The 5,887-nt window shown below is 37.6% G+C and overlaps 1 long non-coding RNA gene across 1 annotated transcript; it reads left to right on the top strand.

Annotated features, from left to right (window-relative positions):
* Nucleotides 1–1,703: 1,703 nt before the first annotated feature.
* On the top strand, nucleotides 1,704–4,828 carry LOC141637645 (uncharacterized). The gene is made up of 2 exons (XR_012541832.1): nucleotides 1,704–1,788; nucleotides 4,614–4,828. It is a non-coding gene; the product is annotated as an uncharacterized LOC141637645 (long non-coding RNA).
* Nucleotides 4,829–5,887: the final 1,059 nt, after the last annotated feature.

Below are 5,887 nucleotides of genomic sequence, written 5' to 3'. Positions count from 1 at the left end.
CTCATATTCTCAACTACTCAGCTTAAAACTAAGACTTCTAATAAACTCATAACCTACAGTTTTAACTTCATAACTTAGAATAAAACTCATAACTTAAAATACCCCGTATAACTTTCAAAGTAAAACGTAAGTTTACAACTTAAAACATTAAAATAATACGGAGTAATACCAAAGGGACGGACCCTCAAATTAATATCCAAGTTACTATAGATGGATTACTGTAGTAATGAAAATAAGGTCTTTGTTTAGTAGCCTTAAAAAGTCTTTTGTAATTGAAAAAGTAGTAGAACACCAAACACAAATTAGAGAGTTTAAAAAGTCTTTTGAAAAGTCAAAATCGATTATTCACCCCCAAAAGGAGAAGTAGATATTTACTACTTCTACTTCTACTTTTACATAAAGAACCAAATAAGCAAACAAAAGTTGTATTAAAGTAGTTAGGTCAAACATAGAAATTTTGTGAGAAATCGCTTTTACAAAAGTATGGCCAAATAACTAAAACTTTTCCGAAAAGTAACTTGTGAATAAACTCCTTTCAAAAAGGAAAAGTCATTTTCTATAAGCAAGGCCAAACAACACCTAAAAATCTCGATTTCTAGGTTAAACTAAACTTGTTTTGTAGCCAATATGAGATTCGAACCCATATCTTATGTTTTACACATGCTCTTCCATTTGAGCTAATTGGCTTTTTTTAAAACAAATTTCATTTAAGTACTCACTTGTTCTGCCATTGATGCCTTAACTTTGTTAAGCTTTCCATCAGTTCATCATGCAATAAAAGAAACTGACATCAACAAGTAATTATGCCATTATGGCAAAATCTTTGCTAAATAATTACTGGCATAATCAATTCGGGATGAAGTAAAAAAGTTCAAAAGTAGATTTCAATGAAAATGATGAAACAATTACTGACATAATCAATTCGGGATGAAACAAATTATACTAATACAATGCAGTTGATACAAGAAGAAATAAAAATGGCGAAACAAACCTTTGTTGTTGAATTTTCTGCTTTGTTGAAAATAAAGTAGATTCTAATGAAAAATTGAGCGAGTTAAGGGGGTTGAGACGTAGGAAAGGCCATCAATTGATTTTTTTTACAGATGTGATTGAAGATTATAAGGATCATAAGTTGCATAGAACTTGTGATGTATAAAGGGTATCTCTAAAAGAAGAAATTTAGGGAAGTTATAAGTTACAGCAGTTGTGGCTCTAAATATTGGTGTAGTAATCAGTTTTTTTCCACTTTCAAATCAGAAAAAGTTTATAAGATGGGCTTTATCTTATTGTTGGGCTGGTCTTATACGTTAAGACAGTCCTTCCTAACAATTTAAATAAAAACTTTGTGGTATTGCGGTGTAGTGGCGGCCCAACCAAATAGCCAAGGTGTACACTTGCGGAGTCATAAGGGGTGTTATAATGTAATACCACGTTTTTCTTAGCCCTGTTAATCGGCTGAATATGGCTTACTCGGCCGAGTAATACGTCGTGTGTCTGGTTAGGCTACAGTCCAGGAATACTCGACCGAGTATGGTAATACGCGACCGAATAAGGGATACTCGGCTGAGTATTCTTAATACTCGACCGAGTATCCGGTCTGACAGGAATTATTATTTCCGCGGTTTGATTAAAGATGATTAGAGTTATAAATTACGATTAACAGTTTCATTTTTCACTTTTACCAAAATCTAAAACAATTCTACGTACTCTAATCATCTCTAATCTCTCCCCAAGATCATTGATTGTTTGTGAGTCCTTGTTTATTTCTCTCTTGCGTCGATTGCGCCGGTAAGTCACTAGTCTTACACCTTTTTTCAGTTTTGTCTTTTAGAGTTTTACCCTAGTATTGAGAATTGGGGAAAAGGGATGTTTGCATGTTGTGATTGGATTATTGTGATTGTTGTTAGGTGGAGAATTTGTAGAAGAACAATTCTAGCTTCTATTTATTGACTCGTAATCAGATCTGTGCCAAGCTAGGGTTTCGCTACTCAACTTTTTTTTTGGTGAAACTGTGAAAATATATTAATTATTGAAATAATAAATGTAATACAAAGTCACCAATGTATAAACATAACCATTTTTGAGCTAATACATTTGCAAACCGGAACTAATTATACGAAGATTCCCAAGGTAAGTGAAGAGCCTTCAAATCCCATTTCCTCTCTCGGAATCTCCCTTGAATGTCATGCTTCACCTGAGTAATAATGTAGCGAGGAGCCAAGACTCGAGCTTCCAGACAAGTAACATTCCTAGCATTCCAAATATGGTACCACAAAGCCACAAATGTTGCACCCACAATTTGCTTCTTCATCGAGAAAGGGCATCTCCAAGTTAGAAACCAATCAACTACATTAATCCTAGAAAACTGGATGCCAAGCCAAGCACTTAGCAAGTCCCAGCATTGCCTACTGAAGATACATTCATAGAACAAGTAAGAATGAGTTTCAATCTGGTTAGAACATATCACACAATCACCATCATTAATAACCCTAAATCAGAGAAGTCTATCCTTTGTCATCAGTCTTTCCGGCACTACTAGCCAACCAATAAAAGCGTGCCTAGGAATAATAGCCTTGCTCCAAACAATTGGATACCAATGCACTGGTTGCTGCTATCCCATAAGCCATTTGTAACCACGGGAAACCATGTACACCTCTTGAGTTGCAGTCCAACTCCCATGATTAAATCCAGCTTTCATTCTTTCCTTAACTTGACAAATTTTAGGCCAGGTCCAACTAGTGTTAGTAGTGGGCTTGTACTCACTCCAATCCCTCCCTTTCATATATACATGACACACCCACCTCAGCCAGAGATGGTCACTCTTCATTGCTAGCCAACTAGTGTACTTACCAATCATAGTAGTGTTCTAAATTCTGGAATTAATAATGCGCAATTCACCATTCTTCTTCTCCTTACAAGTATTTTCCCATTTGACAGAAGGAGTTTTCAAGTATTAATCAGACCAAAACCATACGTAATTTCTACAAATCCCATCAATTCTATCAATCACTGTAAGAGGAATAACAAACATTCTTGTCCAGTAAGTATGTAATTGAGTCAGCACATCTTTTATGAGGACATGTCTCCCAGCATAACTCAGCTTCTTAGCACCCCAACTCCTTATTCTAGCCACCACTTTCTATACTAACCTTGTGCAATCACCAATACCCATCCTTTTATGGGAAATTGTTATTCCCAAATATCTAAATGGGAATACCCCAACTTTAAAACAAGAGATCCTGAGAATGTAATCCACCTCCCCTTGATCCATGCCATTAATAAAAAGAAGAGGGGACATGGGGTCCCCCCTGCCTAATCCCATTTTTCCCTACTCAATTGATTGCATAATTATGTTAAGATGTGATATTGTGATTTAATTGGCATGATAAGTATTGTTGTTGATTTTATTCTTAATTGTTGGAGTTGTGGTGGATTAATGATGATGATGGGGTATGTCCTCGGTTGAGTGGAGTCACTTGCGGGAGTGGCTTCCTGTCCTTGATTCGCCCCTTGTGGAACCCACCACAAGAGGGATGTGCATAAGGATGACAATGGGTAGGGTCTGGGTAGGGTCCGCCTAGACCCGGACCCGGACCCGAGATTTTCCCTTTGGACTCGTACCCGACCCAGACCCGCAAGGGTCTAAAATTTGAGGACCCATACCCGGACCGTATGGGTAAGAGTAGGGTCTGGGTCTACCCGCGGGTCCGAGTTTCAGCCACTTTAGTTACAGGATTAACAGCTATAGAGTCTATAATATTAAAAAAAATTCATACTACTTTAACATTATGAGTTTATTAATCTCTATTGTACACTACCAAATCCAATATCCATACCAAAGAGATTAAGAAAGACAAAGAAGACCTAAATTAATTTTACATCCAAATACATGTGAAAGAATCAAACTCGGAACCCAAAAATCAATACCGTACTTGATAGCCGTCTCCATCTGACCGTCGCTGGCTGCCTTTAATGGTGGTTGTCGGTCGCCGCCTATTAGAGAGGTGGTTGCCGCGCGTGTCGTCTTTGTGGTGGTGATTTTCTTGTGTCAGTGGTGGAGTGGTGGTATTGTCAGAAGAGTTTGGTTGGGTTTTATCACTTTATGGGATGAGGGAAGAGAAAGAGACTTTAGTTGGGTTTCTACGGTCTGCCAGTATGAATTCAGAAAAGTTGTGATTTTGATTTTTTTTTTTATAATAAAGGGTCTAAGGGTCGGTATGGGTCTCATAACTTAGACTCGGACCCGAAATATTTTCTTAAGACCCATACCCGACCCATACCCATTGGGTCTGAAAAAATGAGACCCATACCCGACCCATTAGGGTCCGAACCTCAGGGTCTGGGTCGGGTCCCCGACCCACTGCCATCCCTAGATGTGCACATTAAGGAACATGGGTTGTTGCTCGTTGCAATGAGCATGGCTTAGGTGGGTGAGGCTGCGGTCCCCCACTGGCACGGCTATACACTTAAGTGTGTAATCAATATTATTGAGACATTGGGAATGGAGAGTGATTATGGAATTGTTGTCACTGCTTTTATTGTAATTTGTTTATCTTAATTATACAGTGAACTGACCCCGTTGTTGTTTTGTAAAACTGTGGTGATCCATTTAGGGATGGTGAGCAGATTTTGACAGGTGATGGTTGTCTTTAGCCATGGGGAGGAGATGGGATGTCATCACTTCGAGTCTAGCTTCCGCTGTTACGAGTTTAGCTCTTTGGTTTCACTTGTTTTGAGATTCATATACACTTTATTTTAGTTTTGTTTTGAGACAATGTAATCGTTTAACTTAATACTTTCATAAATGATTTGAAATTGTTAATTTTGATATACTAGTCTCGGACAACCGATATGGTAACAATTTCTTATGCTAGGGTGGTCCTTGGTAAGACACCTTGGTATGTGGGGGTGTTACAAAGTGGTATCAGAGCGACGATTTTGGAGCCTGTAACCAATGAACATAATGGACTTAGAGAGTCTAAATAAAATGAACCCGGGTAGGAGTTGTTTGGAGCTACCGCTAAGGCTTGGGAGACGTCCTAAGGCCGTAACTTTGCCCTTACAACTTTGAGCCGGTCACGATGGGGTGTCAAGGGATCGTTATCTGTTGTATACCTTTAATTATATGTTGGATGAAGTATATTTTTGGGTTTAATGGAAATGATTGGAGTACTTGTAATGTGATGTGGGTATGTCTATATGATCATGACGATGTTAACGTTTGGTTGTTGGTAGTATCATGTGATTAAGGTCATGCATATATATATATATATATATATATATATATATATATATATATATATATATATATATATATATATATATATATATATATATATATATATGTATATGTATATATATATATATGTATATATATGTATATATGTATATGTATATGTGTATATATATATATATATATATATATATGTATGTATATATATATATATATATATATGTATGTATATATATATATATATATATATATATGTATGTATATATATATAGAGAAAGGATCATGTAAGTCCACCTATTTTGGTTGAGTCCATAAGTCCTAATCTAAGCCTTTAGATCTAAGAGATGAGTGGTGAGGATTAAAAGAAAATGGAAGGCTGAGATTAAAACTCCCAAATCCCACCCAAACCCTAATCACTCTCACAAATCCTTCCACCCCCTCTCTCTCTCTTCATTCTCTCTCAACTTCTCCCTCAATCTCTCCCTCCCTGCCGCCGCCCTCCACTCGCCGTCACCGCCCTCCACTCGCCGTCACCGCCTCATCAACCACACCACCATGCTTCTTTCTCCTTCTCCATCGTTTTCCCCTTCACCCACCACACACCACGACGCCGACAGCCGCCGTCTCCCTCCCCTTCTCCCTTTTTTTTCAGAT

Source organism: Silene latifolia, unplaced genomic scaffold, assembly GCF_048544455.1.
Source record: "Silene latifolia isolate original U9 population unplaced genomic scaffold, ASM4854445v1 scaffold_124, whole genome shotgun sequence".
Taxonomy (NCBI): Eukaryota; Viridiplantae; Streptophyta; class Magnoliopsida; order Caryophyllales; family Caryophyllaceae; genus Silene; species Silene latifolia.
This window is presented reverse-complemented; position numbering and strand designations above follow the sequence as displayed.